Below are 26,109 nucleotides of genomic sequence, written 5' to 3' on the forward strand. Positions count from 1 at the left end.
AAAAAAAACTTGTTTAATTTATTAAAGACCTTAGATCTTCATTGAAGGAAATATGTATGTATTCCCTAAGAAGAAACATATCAAGATATTTATTTAGTGATGGAACATGCAAAAATACAAAAGCATCAGTGTGCATAGACTTTATAATCCTTTGTCCTCTTTTCATACCACATGGAAGCTTTAATCAATTTCATTTACCATATAAAATATTCACATAAATCAAGATATAGGGAGTAATAAAAAATTCCTTCAGCCATACTTAATTGTGAAAACTCAAAGGACCTTCTCTCCAATGTGTCGCAATTTTTGATGCCAAAACATTGTATTCTCTATAGGGATAGTTCAGTTGTTATCTACTTTTATACCCTCCTTAAGAAAAGCATAATTATTATACCCATTAGTCATAGTGATTCCCAAGAGCTTGTACAATGTTGCAATCTAAACTTCCTTTTCCAACACCATTTATCTTTAAAACATCTTTTTTTTCCGGAGAAAAAATCTGTAACCTTTTATTAAAAAATGAAAAGTTACAATTGCAGATGCATGATGCATTTCCATAAGCTGCCCAATGGGCTCGAGTGCGATGGCACCCTTCGCAACGTTACAAAACTAACGTGCAAAAAATGATGTGAAAAGAAGAGAGAGAGAGAGGAGAGGAGTGAAAGTAAAGGAAAAACTGATAATCATATATGAGTAAGACTCATGCTTCAGGTTTTCCTTCCTTTTTTCTTTTCGACCTTGCGCCATTCTCCTTGAGTGGGCTCAATCGAGGCTATGACTAGCTGTGTTTCTGCTTTCTGTGTGCCTAATTCCTTGTCTGAATCTGATGTGTCTGATTGATGGTGCCGCTTTATTCCTCCCATGATTTGGTCATTAGTAGTCTTCTCTGCCTGATTTGGGTAAAGCTGTGATGCCTTGGTATCTGATGTGGTTCCCTTCTGATTCCCCATTTCTTGGGAGACCTCCACTTTCTCTGTAGTGGTATCTTCTTCTTCGGCTTCTGATTCTTCATCTTCTGAGACCGGAGGGGAAAAGAACCATCCTTTCTTCTGTTTTCCTTTTTGTTTCCTTTTGCTGTTTACTTTTTTGGCTTCTGGACATGTGCTTTGCAGGTGCCCTGTTTGTCTACAGAGTCTGCACCTAAAAGCAGTATTTTCGTAGTCTAATACTTGCAACCAGTTTTGTTGTTTGTAGATCAGCCTTATGTTGTCCGGTAGCCCTTTGCTTAGATCCACTTCCACACAAATTCGTGCAAATGTGAAAATCCTTTCGTCAATCCTTTCCGTATCTGTTTTGATGTATTTCCCTATGTTGTTCCTGATTCCTTCTAACACTCGTTCGCTCCAGAAATGTAGGGGAAGGTTGTGTAGACGGACCCAGACCGGCATTTTGGAGACTGTCATTTTGTTTGGATCGAAATCTGTAAACCATGGGGTCATGAACAGCCCCGTCGTTCCCCAAAAGCAAGGCCCAACATTGATGATTGTATCTCTGGCTTCCCTGGATGCAAATCTGACTATGAAGAATCCTTTGGAGCATAAGTGTATCTCGCATTCCATGGTCCAATTGACAAAGATCCAATGAAATAGCTTCGTAGGTGTTGGCCAAAAGTTGTTGAATCGGCATATTAGGGCCTGTGATTCAAAAGTCTCAACATAGTTATCCAACCCTATGGAATCAAAATTAAGGGTTGGAGTTTGCCCTAGCTGGTCTACTATGTATGGCCGGGGTGTGTGTCCGCCTTGATCTGGGGAGGATCCCGATTCTCTGTTGCCTTGGAGAATATTTTTATAGGATGGAGCTCCTTTAGATTTATGTTGGGGTGTTGTTTTCCTTTTTTCCCCTCCTGTGCTACTTGACTGTCCCTGGAATGGTGCCCCTCCTCTCAACCTGAGATTCAAAACAATGGTTTCTCCTGGGCTGATCTCGTAGCTTCCCAAGGTTCTGTTGTCCTGGAGAGACCACCTGCCACTGACTAAATGTTGGATCTGGCCAGGATAGCCAGTCAAAGCACAGATTTGCTGCTTTAACAGCGAAACATAGCTATCTCCACTTACCCAGATTAAGATAGATTTCTTTTCAGGGGTTTTAATGAAAATCTGGAAACGATTATTGGTTACCTGATGTCTGTCGTTTATCTGATCTCTGCCTGAGCCGGTATCTGTGTTGGTTGCCAGATGATCCAGCTGTGTGTGTTCTTCCAGGTCGTGCCTCTTATTGGGTCGATCTGCCTTCAGGGAGACGAGCCCTCCGCTCATTTGATGCCTGATCCGGCCGATCTGGTTCCTTGGTTCTGAGTAAACTTGTAACTTGCTTCGATCTGTTAGATCCAGCCTGGATCTGTGGAATTTGGCCCGAGCATGTGTGGGGTGGGTTGGATCTGCTGCATGCAGTCCCCCATCATTACATGCAAGGTATGGCGATGAGGCGATTGGCCTGAAGAACGGCCTACTAGCTAGATCTGCATAGATCGACCCAAGCCCTAACGATTCTCCGCCCCCAAGAAGGATTCTGAGCGAAAAAAGTAAAAATTGTTTGCCAGCCTCTGTCCTCGCTCGGTTTCCCGGTCTCTTCCTTCCGATCTACCTTTGTTTTGTTCGGACCTTCCAATATATCTGCTGTACCCAGAGCATCATGATCTTTCCTGGCGCTGAACTGAGTGAACGCATGACCGCAGAATGTGCAGAGCCCTGCCACACGGAAGTAGACATCGTTGCCGTTAAGAGAATCCTCACCGCCACAATCTGTATTCAAGGTCTCCAGAATACTGCGAAAGACGAAGACCTCGCAGGGCAGACTGAGAGGACCCGCGAAGTCGAAACCGTATTCCTTCTCCGCGTCCTCTAACAGCATACGGAACAGAGGGTGATTAACAGATTCCGTCTTTATCACGAATCTGGTGCGGGCCGGCCCGACGCAGACTGTGAAATGCCCTTGGGAAGCCATGTCGCTCCATTCTCAAAACCTCTTCAATCATCTTTAAAACATCTTTCAAGTGTCTTCGTCTCAAATATTTTCGATACACCTAGATCATTAATTTTACTCATGGATATCAAACTTTTAGTAAAAGACAACCCTGAAATATATAGAACTCTTAGAGATATTATGAGCCTTCCATCATTAAAAAGTAGGTTGAAAAATATAGTCTGATTATTTTGATTGTTGAGACATCTCCTTTAAAGACATTACCTTAATTATACTCTTTTCATATTCACAAAGCTAATATGTATGATGAGTCATCTCAAAAAAGTGTTGGGTTAATCAATCCATAAAACATGATCTAAACATGTACTTATAAATTGTATTGTACATTCCCTTCTTCATTTTTGGAGGGCTACATTTACATGTAAAGGTCATCATTCAATCCCTCACATGCGTCAATATTCCTATACATTCAATTTATTTTCAAATGCACATATTTATTGCATTTTCAACATTTCCCTATAATTTCTCCAGTATTGTTTTCTCTATGTAGAATTTGATATATCTCCGAACTTATTTTATTTACATCTTTGGAAATATCTCTCACAAAGAAGGCATCCTCTATTATGACCTCCATATATTTTCACCACATCTATTCTAACATTAAGGATGCAATTACATCCTCAAACTTTAATTTAGATTGAGTTGCACTACCAATGGTTACAACTATATTATCCCATGAATCTAGCTATGAACATAATAGAGTAATCCACATATCTTCCTTGAACATGATAATATCAATGAATGTTGATTGACTTACCACAGTGTTAGAATCATTAAATGCTATGTCACAATATTTTCGTCATTCATCCTAGAGAAGTACAATGTTTAAAGAAAATTTGTTTACTAGGGACTTTCAATAATACAAGGCCCCTAACTACTAGCACTAACTTCTCCTAGGACATTCAACCACACTAAATATAAAAGGCATAATTGGGTAGTACTCTTCATCTCCTTATCCATCTTTTCACAATATTATTTTTCCATGCCTATGGGTTTGTTTCCATACACAACAACCCGTTTATCTTTATCCATGAGAATATATTCCATGTTAAGTTTCCATAACTTGAATCTCTAGTTGTTAAAATTTTACATCTCCATCCTTAAATTAGTTTTGATTTCCTTCACATAAGATTCCCCTACACAAATGTGTGACCCCTTAGTTCATAAAGCACATACAGGTGTAGAAATCCCTTTGATACCCATTCAGTGTTTATAGTAGCATAACTCATGCCAATTATGCAACTCATCAAATGTAAAAGTCACTTCAAGAGCTTAGTGTGTGAAGGGAGCCCCTTACTAGCAAAAGCTTCTCGTTGGATTATTTCTTTTCCCTGACTCAAAAACCAACTATATTATGTCTATTGATACACTTATATACCAAAAATCCCCAAGAAAATAGAAACAGCAATTGGAAAATCTTGTACAAGTGTAGAAAGAAGTGCTTCAAGAGCCTCAACTATTATCACCAAAGAGGGAATTCTAGCATGGAATACAACCTTCCCCACTCTCCATTTCCAAACATAGGATTATATTAGTGTATACAAGAAGGAAACGATGTGAAAAAATAGTTGTGAAATTTATTGGAGTTGGGAGTGTCTGGTATGTATTACATTCTTGGCATGATTAGCCTCATGTACTATACATTGCATAGGGAGCAAGAGGGGTCTTTTGGGACCCCCTTGCATGCCCCAGGGAAATTTCTTTTTTTGAGTTATTTTTTGTTTGATTTTGGTGTTTTTGGCTAATCGTTTTCTGGCTCTTCGTAATGTAATTCTAGTTAAGGACTTTAATTTTGGTTAACTAATTAGGGTTTTGGATGGCACAATATCTTATATATTGTATTGTAAATGGTGAAGAAAGTATAATGAAAGTTAGAGGTGTGGCTCTAAATATTTGTCGGTTTTTCTAGTGAATGGTTTCTAAGGTTTTTTTTATTGAATGGTTTCCAAGGTAAATCTTTGAGTATTATGTGTGAATTATATTGTTTATTTTTTTGTTTATAAAGAATATGTATATGCATTTCTTTACTATAAAGGTTTAAAATTTACATTCGGTATCAGAGTGGTTATTGGCTTCAAGAGGATGCCTTTGTTGCTAAGTGTTCAATTATCTTAGGTTTGTGATAAGATTGGTTTCAGCGGGAGCTTTGTAGTGGTGATTCTTGTGGTGAAAGAGTATGGCGAGAAGTTAAAAAATTGAGATCAAGAAATTTAATGGGAAAATCAATATGGGATAGAGTTTGGTAGACAAAGAATATCAGTTTGCAAAGGATCCTAGTATTGCACCTATTGATATGTTGATATAAGAGTGAATGAAGTTGGATAGGAAGAAAAAGAGCACAATCCAATTGTATCTTCTAGATTCAATGTTATTGAATGTTTTTCAAGAAACTATATTTAAGGAATTATGTGATAAGTTAGGGGATTATATCAAAGGCTAAGTCTTTAGTAAATAAACCTTTCTCTTGAAAGAAGTTTTACTTCCTAAGGATAAATGGTTGAGACCCAATGCCTAAATGCCTTCAATGTTGTGGTAAATCAATTATTTTCTATTGATATTCAAATTTATTATGAATCTAAGTGCATTAGTCTAATCATGGGATAATATAATTGTAGTTATTGGTAATAATGCAACCACAACAAAGTTTGATGATGTGGTTCATCCTTGTTATCAAAAGAAATGAGAATGAAAATCAAGGATAGTCATAGTACATATGCTTTATCAATAACAGGATGCTCCCTGGAAAAGAAATAATTCTTCTAGTGGGAGATCCAAATCTAGAGGTATATCTAGATCTCCAAGAAATACTTAATGAAATGCTAGAAATGTGATAAATTTGGGCATTGCAGGAAGGATTGAAGATCCAAAAGTGTTGATGAAGGGAAGGGATCTAATGGTGTTTCTTCTATGGAAAGAAAGGCCTCCATATAGGAAGGAGGGGATGTGTACTTTAGTTTCTTCAATCACACATGTTGATCATGATGTATGGTCGATCAACTTAGGTACTTCTTTCAATATGACTCCCCATATAGAGTGTTTTGTGAATATAAAAATTATGATGGAGGTGATGTATTCTTGGAAGATGACTTGATAGCTAGAATGAAGAGATAAGGAAAAATAAACTTGTTTCTCAATGCTGGAAGGATTAGGACACTCCTAGGGTTTTTGCAAATTCCAAATCCAACTAGAAACATGATATCTACAAGCAAGATGAATGGTTTGGATATAATTATTATGTTTGAAAGGGAAACTTGCAAGATGGTTCGAGGAGAAATGGTGTTGCTAAAAGGAGTTCAAAATGTAACTCTCCACAAGTTGTTGGGAAGCACTATGATGGATGAGTGTAAAAATTCTATTGTTCTTGAGGGTGGAAATGAAGAATACACAACCCTTGTTGCCTTTAGAGAAAAGGAATTTTATGGCATCATAGATTGAGACATATTGGAGAGAAGGGCCTTGGAGAATTGCATAGTAAGGTGTGGTTGAAGGTATGCCTGATTACGCACAAGTTTTGTTTTGTTTTGTTTTGTTTTGTTTTTAACATTGCATATATGGTAAATGAGATTAGGTAAGATTCTCGTTTGGTGCTACAAGAGTAAATGGAATCTTAAAGTTAGTACACGTTGATGTGTTTGGACCTGTGTGTGTTCCATCATTAGGTAAATTTGTGTATTATGTTTCATTCATTGATTATTTCTTAAGGAACATATGGATTTATTTCCTCTAAAATAAATATTATGTCTTTGATAAATTTAAATAGATTAAGTCTCTTGTGGAGAATCAGATAGAGGATAAAATTAAGGAGTTGGGGATAGATATTGGTGGAGAGATCTATGGAAATTAATTTGAGGATCTATTTAAGAAATGTGGTATAGTGAGGTAGAAGATTAGTTCGTACACACTTGAATAATTGGGTTGTAGAAAGGATGAATTATAGGACATTGATGGAAAAGGCAACAATTATGCTCAATGGTGTTAAGTTAGGATAAGAATTATGGGTAGGAGGAGTGGATATTGCATGTTACCAGATAAATCAATCACCCTCATTAGCATTGATTGACAAGACTCCACATAAGGCATGGATTAATAAAAAAATCATCTCTTAAACATCTAAGAGTTTTTTGTTGTGATGTTTATTCACATATTCCAAACAAAAATAGGAATAAGCTAGATATAAAGCTAAAAAATGTATATTCATTGGTTATAAATATGGTATAAAAGGTTATAAAATTTAGAACCCATAAACTAAGAAGGTTGTTTACAGTTGAGATGTTATTTTTAGAAAGGTTAAATATGTTTCCAAATAGGAAGTCCTATAAAGGGAAAAAGAACCAAACAAAATGTTAGAAAATTATATATTGGAACAATAAAATATTGCAGAAACACAAACACAGAAAATGCATAAAACAAGAGAGACACAGATATACATGGTTCATCCAATTTGGGCTATGTCCACGAAGAAACGACCAGTCCTTCCTTTTATGTTATCCAACAAAATGAAAAGATACAACCTACAGCAGATCCGTTGTAATTCCCTCATTGCTCTCACACAATCTCCTCTCACTTTCTCACTCAAAATACACATGTATACATAGTTGCAATACAATTCCCTCATATATAGCGAGGGGTTGCCTTCTAGGGAAAAAACCCTAAGTTAAACATAACTTCTACCATCAAATCTCTGCCTAATGAACAGCCTAGATTGACTACGAAATTACAACATTTTACAAGTAAATTTTACATCTATTTTTAGCTTCAGGGGGGGCGGGCTCTAAAAAATCGTCATCGCCCCCCCCCCCGGAAGCATTGCTGCCCCATTAGGAACTAGGGTCCAATGCGGCAATAACTTTGAATAAAGAAGATAATCAAGCTCCACACCCAACAATCTCCCACTTGAAGACTGATTATAGAAACTCCATCGCTCCTTCATTTGATGGACTATGTCTCCACTTTGGACCTGGTTGTTCCTCATCTTCATCATCATACTTGAAGACCAATTGAAACCGAGAAGAATCTCAATTTCTCCCTAGTTACAACTTTTTTTAACATATCTGAAGGATTTTGGCTAGTGCGTATCTTTTCCAGCTTCAACTGTCCATCTTCCAACAGTGACCATATGAAATGGTACTTGAGTTGTATATGTTTAGTCTTGATATGAAATGCAGAGTTCTTTGCAAGATGAATGGCACTCTGGCTGTCACTGTATAACGTGCCCAACTCTTTCTTCTTACCCAATTCATCTAGAAACCTTTGTAAACAAATCATTTCTTTACTAGCCTCTGTAGTCGCAACATACTCTACTTCCGTCGTTGAGAGTGGAACAACACTCTACAATTTTGAAACCCAATTGACATTTGTTCCACCTACAGTAAACACATTGTAGGAATTTACAGGGTAAGTTCCTCAGAAAGAATACCAAAAGGACACCGCTCACAACCAGATCACAGATCAATACACCAGTATTTTTGACGTGGTTAAAACCCTCAAAGAGGGAAACAGTCCACGGCCTGTCCCAACGTGGGTACTACAGGCAATTTATTAATCAAAGAATGAAAATTTACATAAGCTTCTCTCATGCACGGATTACCCGAACAATGACCCTCCATGCGCTTTAAATAGAACTCATGGACCAATCGGGTGTCAAGCCACGGATCAAGTGTCGGTAATACCGAGGAGAGAATGAACCGTCGGATCACTACATATCGTGACCGTCGGATTGTAAGTTACAAAATGTACAATGGTAAAGAAACACACTTTACCTAACTCTATACTACATAAAACGAGCAACAAGGCCAACAACAAAGGAAAGATCAGGACGAGTATGGGTTAAATACAAGAGTTTTCCTACAAGTTGACGGTATAAGGTAGCATCAACTTCAAGAGAAGTACAAGAGACTGAAAGTTTGACTCCAGACTGAAAGGGAGAAGGGGTTGGCTTACAGTCTTCCATGTGAAAATGACGAAGAATATCACAAGCATACTTGGACTGGGAAAGGAAAATACCCTCCTTGGATTGCAAGACTTGAAGACCGAGAAAATAGTGTAAGTGTCCTAAGTCTGTCATTTCAAATTTCTTTTTAAGGCTGGACTTCACATGGTTTATAAGGTTGGGATCACTACCAGTAAGAATAAGATCATCAACATAAAGAACAAGGATGATAAGAGAGTTGCCCACTTTCTTGGTGTAGACAGTATTGTCAGAATGACACCTAGAAAAGCCAGATTCTAAAAGAAAGCTATCCATTTTGGCATACCAAGCCCGAGGAGCTTGCTTGAGGCCATAAAGGGATTTCTTAAGTCGACAAACAAGGCTGGAGTCTGTTTGTATGAAGCCAATGGGTTGTTCCATATAGATTTCTTCCTGCAAGTCCCCATGCAAGAAGGCAGATTTAACATCCATCTGATGGACTTCCCATTTTAAAGAGGCAAAAGGGAAAGAACAAGGCGGATAGAGTTCATTTTGGCAACAGGGGAGAAGGTTTCAGTGTAGTCAATGCCTTCAACCTGTGAAAAGCCCTTAGCAACGAGACGAGCTTTATGTTTATCAACTTTCCCATCTGGTCCATACTTGGTTCTGTAAACCCATTTACATCTAACAAGTTTGCGTCCCTTTGGTAGAGGAACAAGATCCCATGTATCATTTGTCATCAATGAATGATATTCTTCATTCATAGTTGCTTCCCAATGTGGATGGCCTGAAGCTTCTGCAAAAGTGTCAGGATCATGATTTACTGGAGCTTGAGCCAGTAAAGAAGAGGCTCTTTCAAACTGAGAACGTGTACGTCGCTGATCTGTAGGATCACCGGCAAGATCACCTGCTGCATCCCGAGTAGCACGGACCCATCTTGGAAGTTGAGGATCCTGAGAAGGTGGAGGAGGATTATCATCCTCGCTTTCATCATCTGAAGAAGAAATGTTTTCAAAAGTAGAAGAGATAGGAAGAGGTGGCACATCCGCCGGACTAGGCTCGCAGGTCGATTTATTTTCATCAAATTTTACATCTCTTCTAATGATAACATTTTTGGACTTAAATGGAATAAGTCTATAACCTTTTACATCTTCAGAATATCAAACAAAAGTACATTTCTCACTCTTAGGTTCTAAAGCTTTATGCTTTTCATCTGGAATATGGGCCCATGCTTCACTTCCAAACACACGAAAGTGACTTACATCTGGTTTAATGGAACTCCAAGCTTCTTCTGGAGTGATATTCTCTAGAACCTTAGTAGGAGTGCGATTGATTATATAATTTGCACAATTAATTGCTTCGGCCCAAAAACTAAGACTGAGTCCTTTAGATTGCAGCATACAATTAGCCATTTCCTTTAAGGTGCGATTTTTCCTTTCAGCTACACCATTTTGTTGTGGAGTGTATGGAACAGTATGTTGCATTTGAATTCCATTTTCGGTGCAAAAGTTGATGAATGTGTTTTTAACATATTCTCCACCATTATCAGTTCTTAGCTTAAGAATTTGATGTCCAGATTGTTTTTCAACAAAGGCTTTGAAGGCCAAAAATGTGTTAAATACTTCGCTCTTGAGTTTTAAGAAGTATACCCAAGTGCGTCTGGAGAAATCATCAATGAAAGTTAAGAAGTACTTGCAGCCAGAGAATGAAGCAACAGGAAGAGGACCACATAAATCACTGTGCACAAGCTGTAAAGGGGCTGAGGCGTGCCAAGAGGCACGTTTGTCAAAACTGTCCCGATGATGTTTTCCGAGTACACATCCGGAACAAACACCATCTCTGCAAGATACCATAGGAAGACCTGTCACCATATTTTCTTTACATAGATGCTGAAGGGAGCGATAGTTTAAGTGACCAAATCGCTCATGCCAAAGTTTGCTCACTTCATCATTATGAGCAACAAATACTGAGGGAAGATTTGATGACCCAAAGTTGTGAAACTTATACAACCTTGTGGAATCATCAGCAAGACCAGTAGCTAGAATCTGTTTAGGATCTTTTAGATCCTTGATTACAACATCATGAGGTGAAAATTCAACAATTTTACCTTCACCTGAATGAGTTATCTGATAGACAGATAGAAGGTTGCAGGATAAGGTTGGAACACATAATAAATCATTAAACTGACCATTGTCTAGATGAACAGTTCCAGTCCCTACAACATTAAGAGATCTATCATCACCAACATATATATTTTTGGTGTTACAATCATTTAAAGAAGAAAACATGGCTTGGTTTTTGGCCATGTGATAAGAGGCTCCAGAATCAATGAGCCACTCATGAGAATGAGAAGAAGAAGAAGATACATTTAATGCATAACCAGACTGAGATGATTGACAACGACATGCAGAAAGTGCCATTCCGGAAGTTGAAGTTGAAGTAGGCTCCACATGGATGTTATGTTTCTTCATTGCGGCTTCCAAGGCTTCCATCTTCTTAAAGCATTTAGATTCTAAGTGGCCATCTCGATTACAAAAGTTACAATGTCTATCAGTCTTCTTCCATTTGTTTTTATTGGTCTTATCATTTTGCTGAAATGATCTTTCATTTTGAGGCTGAGTTGGTTTAGGACCATTCTTTTGAGGATATGACTTCTTAGGATTCTTTGAATTTGGTTGCTGCTGGGCGGCTAACGCTTTCGTGGAAGAGTTTCCAAGATTAAGAAGACCAAGGTGTAAGAGTTTTTCTTGTTCTCTTATTAAGGAATCACAAAAGGAGTCAAAGGAAGGGGCCTTGTAGTATTTTCCTTGACAAATGAAAGCTTCCCTTGTAGAATGGAAAGTGGAAACAAATACAGAGTAGGCTGGTCCCAACTTAGTAAGGATGGAATAAATAAGGTTACCATCTTCTTTCTTAACTTTAACACCTTCCAAGAGATATCTAAGGGTCTTGAATTTGGACAAGAAATCTTCAATGCAAGAAAAATTATTAGGATCCAAAGTAAGCAACTCATTTTCAAGTTGATGGGCTCTAATTTCATTTTTAATCCCAAAAACTTTTGCGAGTTTTTCTAATGCTTCATGAGGAGTCTCAAGTTCTGCAATGTGGAATCTAAGATCAGGAGAAATAGACATCCCTATCAAACCACGTGCTTGATCTTGTCTATTTTCCCATTTTGCAGCCTTGTCTTCATCTTTTGGTTTCTTCTCTTGGTCTGTGGCTATTCTGAAGAGACCTTTACTTCTAAGTAAATCTTCCATGTAGGCTACCCATTGGAAGTAGTTAGTGCTGTCAAGAATGACTTGGCATGGACTTTCCATTTTAAAAAAAAAACTGAAGCTGAATATGCTGAAAGTAAGTGTTCTAATGGATAGATCTCGAAAAAATAGGTGGTTTTAAAAAAACGGCTCTGAAAAAGGCTTCCGGATGAAGAAGTTATGGCTTTTTGAAAAAAAATTGTTGACGTTGCCGGCAAAGTGCGCGAATGTGCGGGAATGAAAAAATCCGCCCCCACAAAATGGAGACTTGAACCCAAGACCTCTACTCTCTTAAAATAGCTTTGAACCAATTGATCTATACAAAAAATTTGAGAGAGAGAGAGAGAGGGGGGGGGCCTTGGTTTGCGTGCTTGCCTTGAGAAAGCTCTTTTTCCCTACAAAACACAAAACACAAAACCCAACACGAATATGCAAAGAAAAACGAACATTGCGGCTCGAAGTTAGCTTTAGCCAAAAAACTAGAAATTAAAAAAAAAAATCTCAAAGTTAGCTTTAGCCGAAAAACTAAATATTTTTCTCAATGTTTCTGATTTTCCGAGATCACACTAAGGTGCAGGGAAAAGAGCATACGCATGAGAAAAATCCTTCCTTTTTGTTTCTGATTTGCCCAGATCGCACAGAGTCGCAGGGCAAAGAGCATACGCAGAAATGAAAGGTATAGATCCGGTTAAAAAAAAAGGCTAAATAAACCGAAACCGAAATAAGCAGAGAGAAAATAACAGTAAACTGCAAAAAAAAACACTGTATACCTCCCAATCTGAAAAATGACGCAGCTAGGGCTACCGGAAACCTTTTCGCGTGAAACGAAAAGGGTTCCTCACTGGAACAGATGCTCCGAACGCAACAGAGCAGTCCTCTAGGTCCGAAAGCAGTCAGAAACAGCAGATCTAGGAAACGACAGCCGCATGCAGTTCTACCAGCTTCAGATTTGGATCACCAACGGACGCGGCCCTCAAATTGCTCTGATTCCATGTAGGAATTTACAGGGTAAGTTCCTCAGAAAGAATACCAAAATGACACCACTCACAACCAAATCACAGATCAATACACCAGTATTTTTGACGTGGTTAAAACCCTCAAAGAGGGAAACAGTCCACGGCCTGTCCCAACGTGGGTACTACAGGCAATTTATTAATCAAAGAATGAAAATTTACATAAGCTTCTCTCATGCACGGATTACCCGAACAATGACCCTCCATGCGCTTTAAATAGAACTCATGGACCAATCGGGTGTCAAGCCACGGATCAAGTGTCGGTAATACCGAGGAGAGAATGAACCGTCGGATCACTACATATCGTGACCGTCGGATTGTAAGTTACAAAATGTACAACGGTAAAGAAACACACTTTACCTAACTCTATACCTAACTCTATACTAGACCAAGTTGAACTTAACTATTTCCTATGTGTCGGAATATCCTAACACACATACCCTGTGGAGCTCCTCCTGTTATCTCTAACACATGTCATATCTACATCAACATATCCTTGTAGAGCAATGTTTGAACCACCAAAGCATAATTCTTGATATGTGGTACCTCTCAAATACCTGAGAATCCACTTCGTTGCCATCCAATGTTCTTTTCATGGATTGTTCATGTACCTACTTACAAATCCCACCGCATGTGCAATATTAGGCCTTGTGCAAACCCTTGCATACATTAATCTTCCAACTGCTGATGCATATGTAACTTTATTCATATAATCCATCTCTTCCTGAGTCTTGAGACACATCTCCTTAATTAGTTTGAACTGGCTAGCCAAAGGTTTAGTAACTGGTTTTTCATTTTGCATATTAAATCTTTCCAACACCTTTTGTATGTACTCACTCTGAGACAATGTTAATTTGCGATTTTTTTGGTCTCTATTTAATCTCATACCAAGGATTTGTTTTGCAGCACCCAAATCATTCATTACAAATGATTTTGCCAATTTTCTTTTGAGCACATTTATTTCCTACATTTTAAAACCTGCAAAAAGCATGTCATCTACATACAATAATAATATAATATAACTGCCATCATTTTTGCCTTTTGAAATAAACATAATGATCAGAGTGACATCTAGTATAACCTTGTTCAAACATAAACCTATCAAATTTTAGATACCACTGCCTTGGAGCCTATTTTAAGCCATACAAGCTCTTCTTCAACCTACACACTAGTTTCTCCTTCCCTTTGACCTCATATCCTTGTGGTTGTTGCATATACATCTCTTCCTCCAAATCCCCATGGAGAAAGGTTGTCTTTACATCTAACTTCTCAAGATGCAAATCTTCAGCTGCTACTAGACTTACAATAGTTCTGATTGAAGTCATTTTAACAACAGGAGAAAATATCTCATAAAAGTTTATACCTTTTTTCTATGCAAAGCCCTTCACCGCAAGTCTAGATTTATACCTTTTTCTACCTCCATCTTCTTCCTTCAACATGTAAACCCATTTATTTTGCATTGTTGTTTTACCTGCAGGAAACCTGACTAAGTCCCAAGTCTAGTAATGTACCAAGGAGTCCATCTCTTTTTTCATGGCTAGCTCCCACTTCTTCCTGGTTTCTACCTGCACTGCTTCTTCATAACATTCTAGTTCACCAGAATCAGTCAACAATACACAATATAATGAAGGAGAGTATCGTTCAGGGGGTCTACTTATCCTGGTAGATCTTCTAACACCACTTTCAGGTGTTTGAGGTGCTTATTGTTGTTGTGGTTGTTGTTGTTGTTCTGGCTGTTGATCATTATGATTTTCAGGGACCTTCACTTTTTCTGTGATCTCATCAAGCACTGTGTATTATCTGTCTTCTTTTTCTTGTTTCTTTTTTTGCATCTAATCCTTATACAAAACCTTTTCATTGAATCTGACATCTCTTCTCCTAATGATTTTGTGATTTTCATAATCATATAAGCGATAACCAAAATCATTAACACCATACCCAATAAAGGTACATTTCTTTGATTTTTCCTCAAGCTTTGTTCTATTTTCTTTATTAATGTGGACAAAGGCTTCACAACCAAAAGTCTTTAAAAATGAGTAGTTTACCTTTTTACCTATCCATGCCTCCTCTGGAATACCACCATCCAAGGAACTTGAAGGCCCTCTCTTTATTAGATAAACAACAGTATCTACAACAGCTGCCCAAAATTGTAAAGGCAATCCTACATGCAACCTCATGCACCTTGCATGCTTCATTATTGTCATGTTCATCCTTTCTGACACACCATTTTCTTGTGATGTTCCTGGAGCTGTCTTCTCTATGCGAATTCCATGCTCAGAACAATACTTATCAAACTCTTTGTTGCAATATTCGCCTCCATTGTCTGATTTGAGACACTTCAACCTTTTTCTTGTCTCATTCTCAACCAAATATTTCCATTTCTTGAAAGTATCAAATACATCATATTCATTTCGAATACAATAAATCCAGTTTTTTTGGTTTTGTCATCAATAAAAGTAACATAATAAAGAGATACACTGAGAGATGATACTTGAGCAGGTCCCCATACATATGTATGCACAAGCTCTAATTTTTCGTTCTTCTTTTCTTTACCAACTCTCAGGAATTTGACTCTCTTCTATTTTCCACAAACACAATCCTCACAGAATTCCAAATCAACATGCTTCAAACCTAGCAACAAATTTCTTGAGTGAAGAATATTTATCCCCTTCTACCTCATGTTCCTGAGCCTATGATGCCACAATGTTGTATCTACTCCTATAGAGGTTAAAGCATTAACAGAATTAGAAATACCATTGCATAAATACAATGTACCAACCTTTTCTACTTTTGTTATTACCAGGGCTCCTTTAGTGACCTTCTAGGTTTTATCTGTAAAAGTAGTTACACAACCTTCACCTCCCAACTTCCCTGTTGAAATTAGATTTTTCTTCAGATCTGGTACATGCCTTACCTCCTTCAATAGCCATTGGTTTCCATTCTGTTATTTTATAAAAACTTTACCCATTCCAATTATTTTACAGGGTTTATCATCACCCAAATGAACTTGTTCAAAATCTCCTTGAACATAGTCATGAAAATGTTTCCTATCAGGTTTGGCATGGAATGACGCCCCTGAATCTAGCACCCAAGCATCAATAATATTTTCTAAAGAAAGAATCAAAGCATCTTGCAACACATCACCTGTCACATTCGCTTCATGATTATTTTCTTGCTTCGTGTCTCCTTCTTTTCCCTTCTAAGACTTATAGTATTTCTTCAGGTGTCCTTTCTTCCCGCATTTCCAAGACACTATCCCCGATCTGGACTTGGATCTGTCTTTCCTTGACTTACTGCGATATCTTGGGCTCTTTCCTCTTTACATTTTTCTTCCCCTAGTCTCTACAGTCAAAGCATTACCTGATGTGTCACCGAGGCTTTTTCGTCACATTTCCTCACTAAGGATTGCACCAACATCATCATCAAACTTTAAAGTACTATATCCAGAGACAGAGTTACTAATGGCCATAACTAAACCATTCCAAGTTTCTGGCAATGAGCACAGAAATAACAGATCCCTAACTTCATCATCAAAAGTTACCCCTATAGAACTTAACTAACTCGTAATTGTATTAAATTCATTTAAATGATTAGCAACAGATCCACCTTCTGACATCTTCATATTAAATAAATGCTTCATAAGAAATGCCTTATTTGAGGCCGAGGCTTTTTCATATAATTTGGCCAATGCCTACATTAAACCCTCTGTTGTCGTTTCCTTTGAAATATTAAAGGCTACCAACGCTGCTAGGCACATTCGTATTGTTCCAAGTGCCTTTCTGTCAAGCATATCCCATTTTTTGTATATCATACTCGTCGGCTTCTTTGTCTTTCCACTCAATGGTAGGTACAGATATTTCTGATACAAATAATTTTTCATCTGCATCTTCCACAACTGGTAGTTTTGGCCATTAAATTTTTTGAACTTAAACCTATCATCTTCCGCCATTACTCCCACTCGAACCAGGAACACTTCTCTCCTACAAGTTTATTAGCCAAATAGACTTTCAGATCGGATACTGGTTCTTAGAAAAATATATATTACAGAGCAATGAAACACATAAAATATTGCAAAAACACAAACACAGAAAATGCATAAAACAAGATAGACACAGATATACGTGGTTCACCCTATTTGGACTACTTCCACCGAGAAACAGTTGGTCCTTCCTTTTATATTATCCAACAAAATGAAGAGATACAACCTACAACAGATCCGTTGTAATTCCCTCTTCACTCTCACACAATATCCTTTCACTTTCTCGCTCAAAATACACAAATTTACATAGTCGCAATATAATTCCTCATATATAGCAAGGGGTTGCCTTCTAGGGAAAAAAACCCTAAATTAAACATAATTTCTACCATCAGATCTCTGCTTAATGAACGACCCAGATTGACTACGAAATTACAACATTTTACAAGGGAATTTTACATCTATTTTTAGCTTCGGGGGCGCTCCCCCCGAACCCCCACCAAAGGGGGCTCTAAAAAATCGTCTTTTCCCCCCTGGCAGCGATACCTTTGAATAAAGAAGATAATCAGGCTCCACACCCAACAGAAAATAGATTTTGAGATGAACAGTGATGATTCCAACTCAACAAAAGAACAAGAATAAGAAGAAGAGAGTCCTCATACTCTAGCGTTGAGGAGACCAACTTGGGAAAGAAAGGAACCAAGCTATACTCCACCTTATTTTCATGTTTGTTTTTCTTTGTATAATATTGATTATAATCCAAAACTTTTAGAGAGGCAATGGATTTAAACAAGTGTAAACTTTGAAAGAATGCCATGGTTGAAGAAATGATAGCCTTGGATAAGAATGAGGCTTGGGATTTCGTTGAGTTTCTAACCACAATAAACCCTATTGGTAGCTAAAGGGTGTTTAAGAAGAAGTTGATTGTAGAATGTAAATGAAGCAGTACAAAGCTCAATTAGTAGCACAAGAGGAAATATATTTTGGTGAAATTTTTTCTCCTATTGCTAAATTAACTTCTATTACATTTCTTTTGTCTACTATTGCTACTTTTGATCTTGAAGTAGAACGAATGGATATGAAAACAACACTCCTATATGGATATCTTAAAGAAGAAATCTACATGAAACAACTAGAAGGTTTTGTAGTGAACAAAATGAAAGAGTTGATCTACAAGTTGAAAAACTCTCTATATGGATTAAAACAAACTCCAAGGATGTGGTATTAAAAGTTTATACTTATATTTTGGGACTTGGTTTCTTGAGAAGCAAAGATGATCACTGTGTGTATTCCAAGCACGTTCATTTATGTTGTTATATATGTTGATCATATGTTGTTGATTGGAAACAATAAAGAAATCATCAAGGAAGTTATAACTCAATTGTCATCTAAATTTGATATGACAAATCTTGGTGTTGCAAATTTTATTTTGGATATGGAAATTAAAAGAGATTGAGCAAATAATAAGCTTTGGTTAAATGAAACGAAATACGTTGAGACAATATTATGGAGGTTTAATATGAAAGAACGTAAACCAATCAAGGTCCCTATTGCTCTAGGTGAAAAGTTATCTACAAATTAGTGTCTTAAGCCACATAAGGAGTAAGAGGACATGTCATTTGTTCCCTATGCTAGTGTTATCGACGATTTTGTGTTTGCAATGTTCTACACTATACCAAACATTGCACATGTAATGGGATTTTTGAGCCGGTATACGTCAAAACTAGCAAAGGAACAATGGACAACTATAAAGATGATTTCTAGGTATTTGTGTGGCACTATCAATTATTGAATTTGCTACCAAGGAAGGTTTTTCTTAACCTTTTAAAACTTAATTGTTGCAAATATATTATGAATAAAAACATAAAATATGCAAAGGTGCACACACACACACACACACACACATTTAACGCAAATATTTTACCATAGAAACCCAAACTAGGGAAAAAAAAATCAATATATTAATTCTTTACTATGTCACAATACAAAATGTATGTTTTGTAACATCTATTATCCTTCAATCCATTAACCATAGATTAGAATACAATTATGGTTCCTAAACTAGAATTACAAAACCATGGGTTGAATTGGTATGCACCATCAAAACCACTAAAAGTGAAAATCATGTGCGGAAACCACAAAAAATGGACCCAAAAACCACCCAATATTTTTTTAGGGGCTCTGCGCCCCCCACCCCATGACCCTCTTGTTGTGTCTAACATATACAAATCACACACGATGCCATAGGGGTTTCACCTTGTTGACCAATATCCTACCACATTCATTCATAAATGGGAATTTTAAATTATGAAAAGTAAAGTCAATATATTAAGATATTGGAGGGGAGGTGTATGATATCAAAAGGATTTTAGGTATTGAGGGGCATAGAAAAGGGTATATACTAAAAATAAGGGTTATTTGATTGGAAAGATGTGTTGGGAGGGGGCATCAAAAAAATGATTTTGGGAAGCATTTATTAATACCTAGTGAAAATAGGGGTATTCTTTATATTCCATGAATGCATGCACTATGTCAAAAGTTCACTAAGTGAAGACCCCATGCATGGGGCTAGTTGTGCAAAGAATATAACACATACACAACAAGGAAGACCTAGAGTAGATAGAGTGTTGGACATACATGGCTTTGTTTACATAGACTAGGATAGAGATTTGGATTGTAGAAGATCTACGAGTGGTTATGTATTTAAGTTATTTGGTGGAGAAATCAATTGGATGAGCAAGAGACAAACTATAGTTACACTCTCAACTAGAGAACTTGAATACATGAAAAGCACTCATGCAAGTAAGGAAGCAATATGGTTACAAATATTGTGTTCATGTATTGGGTTTATACAATAAGATGTCACGTCAAATTATGATGGTGAAAGTGCAATCATTCTGGCAAAGAACCCAACTTATCATTCTAACAAAATCATCTTGATGTTTAGCAATCATTTAAAAGTTCTCTTGGTGTTTAGAAACAATGGGTATTGTTGCCCTAAATTGTTGATCATGTAATCTCGGGGTCTCTTGTATGTAAAGAAAACAACAAGTGGGAGTATGTTGGGCATTTGTTATATTGTTTACATGATTATACCTATGTATTATGCATTGCACAGGGAGAAAAGGGGACTAGTTGGGTTCCCCCTGTTCAAGGATTTAGAGGCGTGACCCCTGAGAAAAAAAAAATTGGGTTGTTTTTGGTTCACTTTTTTATTCTATTTCTGGTGTTTTCTAGCCAATGGTTTTTTTTCCCATTGCAATTTAATTTTGTCTTTTAAGGAATCTAGTCCAAGTTAACATATCAAAGTTTTGGATGCCACGTGATCTTATATATCATACTGCAAATGGTGAAGAAAATATTGTAGTACCCCGCTCTAGTTGACTAACAGTGATATGACATTAACATTTATTTATCCCTAAGGCCCGCACTTTATTCTTTGAGGACTTATGTTGATGATAGCATTAATGGTTATGTATTTTCTCTATTGTTATTATGATGGTTGTAGCATTAATGGTTATGTGTGTTCTCTATTGATATTGTGATGATTGTAGCATTGATGGTTATGTTTGTTCTCTATTGATATTATGATGATGATAGAAGTAAAGGATACGTATGCTCTCTATTTATATCATGATGATGATATCTTTGATGAATAGGTATGTTTTCTATTGATGTTACGATGACGATAGCTTTGATGGATATGTATGTTTCATGTTATGATGATGATAGCCATCATGGATGTGTCCCCTATGTTAGCTACTTACATTAGTTTTGGTTCACAATGAACAATGATGCAAATGACTAGGTGACGTTGATGATGCTATTATGACAATGACTAACACTGAGAAACTTTGTTATTGATGATTATTGAGTATGACAGGAAACCACCAAAGACACTCGCATATGATAAGTTGACGACACATGGTTTGATGGAAATTAATATTTTGTCTTTGAAATTCTAAGTCAATTTTGAAACCTGATATATATATATATATATATATATATATATATATATATATATATATATATATATATATTATGATGATATGTTAGTGGTTGTCGCTAGCACTCCTGCCGTGACTTGGGCTGGAAAGGTTGAAACACCTTCGCCTTGAATATCACGATGTCGTGGGGGCAGGTCCCAAATTTAGGTTTCTCATGAGGATTTTACTGGAGGCGCGCATGAAGGTGGATTCCTTTGTCGCCAACATCATTAGTCTCACTATAGCAGGCAACATAAGATATGATAGCAGTATTTGTCGTTGCACCTATACTTTCCCCTTCTATCCATTGGATGCTTGAAGGGAAAGTGGCGTGGCACCCTTGGAACTTCAAGGGAATTTCTTGAAGGGCATGACCAACTTGGCACCCTTGGCATCACAAATAAATTGTTAGGCGTGACACCCTTGGAACTTCAAGGGAATTTCTTGAAGGGCATGACCAACTTGGCACCCTTGGAATCATTAAAAAACAAAAAAACAAAAAATTGATAGATATAATCAAGATATGAAAACCCTGTAAATTCACATCAAGTGGTAAATGGCGTTAGAACCGAGGTAATTAAATCAAGAATAAAACTTGGGGTAAGGGGAGAATAGGAAGAAATAAAATATTTTACCTTGAGAACTCTACCCTTCCCATGTTGGAAAATATTAGGTAGATAATGTACATAAGTAACTTAATTAGGTAAACGGGTGAAAGAGGGACATAAATGTAAGTATAAATATTAATCCTAAAATAGTTAAACGTCGTTAAGAAAAGAGGATGATGAATTAAAATAAGATTAATAAATCAAAATTTAGAGAAATTTAGAGAACCTCCATGTGGCAACAACCAACATAAGAATATCCATCTAAGAGGCAAATTGAGTTAAATTAAGAAATATTTAGGGGACCAAATCTAAGACTTATCAATTGACTTTAGTAATGAACACAAATTAAGGAGTAGAAAAGGGGGATCAAGAAACAACTAGGAGAAGAAATATGAAGTCTTGTTGGGGTGAGGAAAAATATTATTTTTAAATTAAAATTTAAGTAAATAATTTTGGAGATCCTTGGTGAGAGAGTGACACATGGGTGGGTGAATAATCAAACTATTGGATTAATAAAAATAATTAATTATGCATGAAATGCCAAGTGTCACATATGAAGCCTCCTATAAAAGAAGGGGCAAGCAATGGGAGAAGGGACTTTTTTTTACCCTATTGTTGGATGGATGAGATTATGTCAAAGTAGTGACTACGAGCTATAGTTGAGTTTGGTGAGGTAGACTTTAGAGAGAGGACTCTTGAGCCAAGGAGTGCTCTCCTCTACCAGCTAGCACATTTCCTCCATTGTACAACCCCATTGCAGCTTGGGGGTCTGCGAGAAAGGAGAGTACCCAAGGTGTAGGTTGGGAGGTTAACCGATGGGTCAATACATTCGTATTAAGCACGTCAAAATTCACAATTGGAGGCGAACGACAACAAGGGAGTGAAAGTAGCAGCAAGTCAAGATTGAATCTCGTCTCCTAGTGAACGATACCTATGTTATTATAATGTTCTTTTATATAACTTCATTGTGACTATAGTTAACAACAAGTAAAATAAATTATATGTGTAATGCAGTGAATTTCATGGATGTTTTATATAAGTGCTTAATATTTTTTAGTTCTCAATGCTATCTTTTTATGGTTTTATTCTTAGTTTACTGTATTACTCTTTAATATATATATATATATATATATATATATATATATATATATATATCATATGGTTGGTCTCTACAAATACGATGAGAGTTAGAGGTATGATTCTAAATATTTGTTGGTCTTCCTAATTAAGGGTTTCTAGGGAAAACATTTGAGTGTTATATGTGATTATTATTATTTACTTTCTATTTGTAAATAATATTTGTGTGTAAACCTTTTTAAAGGTTTAAAACTTACATGGAGTCATAAGGACAAGTACTTCACCTCGTAAGTCATCCATCATCATACCACCCAATAAGGATGGAACTTGGAGAAAGTGTGTATTGACTAAAAATCTCTCACCAATATTATCATTGAGAATAAATACCCACTAGCTAGGATCGATGAGTTGTTGGAGAAAAAACAACATCAAAATACTTTACCAAAACTAATTTCAAATTAGTATAGCATTAATTTCCATTTGAGAAGAAGACATTTATAAGACCACCTTCAAGACAAATGTAAGTTCTATATGAATTATTGGAAATTGTTTTTGGTTTACGTAATACCTCTGTGACATTTACGTTTTTAATGGGTTGTGTATTAAGTCCCTACCTAGATTCATTTGTAAGATTGTTATTGCATGATATATTATTTTTTAGCTCTACTTATGAAGAGCATAACTCACATCTAATTCAAGCCTTATAGACTCCAAGGAAACATAAGTTGTTGGAAAACTTTAAGAAGTGTGAGTTTTATCAATGATCCCTTTTGTACTTGGGGTATCTGATTTGATGGGGAGAAATCAAGTTTGATCATGCAAAAAGGGTGGTCATTGTCAAATGGACAACTTCTACCAATGTAATCAAGGCTAGGAGCATTTTGGGTGAAACCCACTACCTTCAAAAGTTCACAACATCATTTTCATTAGTAGTTGCACCACTTCATGCTATAATAACTAATGCAAAAAGATTGTAATGCAAAAATAATCAACATAAGATTGAAGAACTAAAGTTTATAATCAATCAAGCACGAGTCATCACATTGCCCAATTTTAGAAGCTCATGGGAGATGGGAAATATGCAATTGAGTATTCTATTGGATTGGCTAGATGTACGAAGGTAAGCCGATATGTTTTCATTTGAGTTGTTTTATGGACTAGTCCTAAACTACTCCACATATGACAAGGAGATAGATGCCTTGGTTCAAGATGTAAATAGGTGGAAACATTATTTAGTGGGAAAGGAATCCTTTTAATTGCTAGCATTTACAATATGTTAATGCCTACCTTAGGCTTCAACAAGGGAGGGAATAGAAATGTTTTTGCAATGGTTGTATTTCATCATCAAATATAAGAAGGAAAACTCTAACAAGTTGCAAGACACAATGTTAGGGTCATGGACACATAAAATTATAGCTTTGGGAACTTTTATGAACATGGAGAATTTTACCCATGAAGCATGTAAAGAAGAATACATAGAAAATGGGGAGTTCGAGGAGATACTTTGACGAATACAAGACCAAGCTTAAGAAGATGAAGGTGAAAACAATATTAACTATTGTCTCTAAGATTTGTTGCTTTACAAGTTGGAATTCCTAAAAGATAAAGAGCACAACTTATAAGAGAGGCTTATCTCTCCAAAGTTGTAGGTATTTTTAGTGTTGGAAAATAGTGGCCAACTTGCAAAGTTATCATATGTATTAGCCCAAAATGCAAGGAGAGGTGGAGATGCTCATTAGAGGATGCATAATTTGTTGTAAAAATAAACTTAGTCATGCAAAGAAAGGTCTATAATACACTTTTATTGTGCCTGAAAGACCATGGGAGTCTACATCAATGGATTTCAGGGGTTGTTTGTCAAGAATTAGACAATGACATTACTATGTCTTTATTATGGTGGTACGATGTCCATTCTTGGTGCCTTGTAAAAATGCCCTCAAGTGACAAGATGCAACAATCATGTTTTTTTAGAGGGGCTAGATGCACTTTGGGATACCATGAAGTACTATTTTTTAGCAAATTTACAACTTTTTAATATGAAATGAATGGAGGACAAAATTGATGAACTTGACATTGATTCAACTTTCGAACATTTACCATTATAAATATCAAAAGACATAGGATGGGACTTTGATTTACATTCAACATTCTTATAAAATTTGTCCATACCTTCACTCAAAAGTTTATTTTTGAAATTTGGTGTGGATATTTTCCACCTCCATTTTCAAATTTTATGTATAAATAACATGTGGAAAGAAGAGGAAGATGGTAGAGGAGAAGTGTCAAGGGATGAACAAATCATTAATAATTGAGAAGTCATTTAAGGTAGGAGATTGTGGTTGTACATGCATGAGGAAATTTTGGAGGGACCTGGTAAGAAGGTCAAATGTATGAGATGCAATTCTCTCAAAGTGTTGAAAAAGATAGGCAAATAATTATTATAAGTACCATAAATCTAGGCATGTGCATTTATGCCTTAGTGGTAAACATGGTGGATTTGAAAGTTTATGATTCATTGATGCTCAATGAGATGAAAGTCTTCCCTTCAATAGAAGACTTAATTTCAAATGTGCAACACAAGTTAGCAAAAGACATGGTCTTGCAAAAGAAGACTAAAATGACCATAATAGGTCATGAGGACTTTTGGTTAGTTAGATTGAAAAGGAAATTACCATGCAAGGGTAGGTGGTACTCTAGGGAGAAATCAGAAGAAATATTCATTATTTACCCTAGAAGTGAAGTCTTTTTGGGATGAAAGTCCTTCCAAATTAGGGAAGTATTATATGAAATGGATCTCTATTTATTTTTACATCCCTCCCAATACATTTGTGGGGTAGAAAATCAAAGATATGGGTTTGTGGGAGCCATTTTCAGGGTCGATTTTGAATCCCATTAGGGAGGGTCAAAACCAAAAATTCTTTATTTCAACAATTAAATAATGTTTGATTTCAATTAATACTTTACCAAAGATGGCATAACAATTTTCCATGTTGTTCTCCTCATTGAGAGCTTTGCATGAGAACTATATAAGAATTTTATGGCTTTATCAAATTGATTTATGTTTTGATTACTACAATACCAAATGGACGCTACATTAGATTTGATTACTCACACATGCAGAGCTAGCCATGCATGGTCCTTCAATAACATTCTAGAGGATTCAAAATCCTAAAACCATTTGAAGGTGGGGGATGCAAAGATCTTAACTATATCCTAATAACTATTAAGAGGTGTTAAAACCTTAGCCACCATAAGTGAAAGGGGTTTTGTACCTATTGTTGTAAGTTTTTGTTTTATAA

The sequence above is a fragment of the Pinus tabuliformis genome, chromosome 7, assembly GCF_031772625.1.
Source record: "Pinus tabuliformis cultivar Carrire ecotype Pingquan chromosome 7, CPIR1, whole genome shotgun sequence".
Taxonomy (NCBI): domain Eukaryota; kingdom Viridiplantae; phylum Streptophyta; class Pinopsida; order Pinales; family Pinaceae; genus Pinus; species Pinus tabuliformis.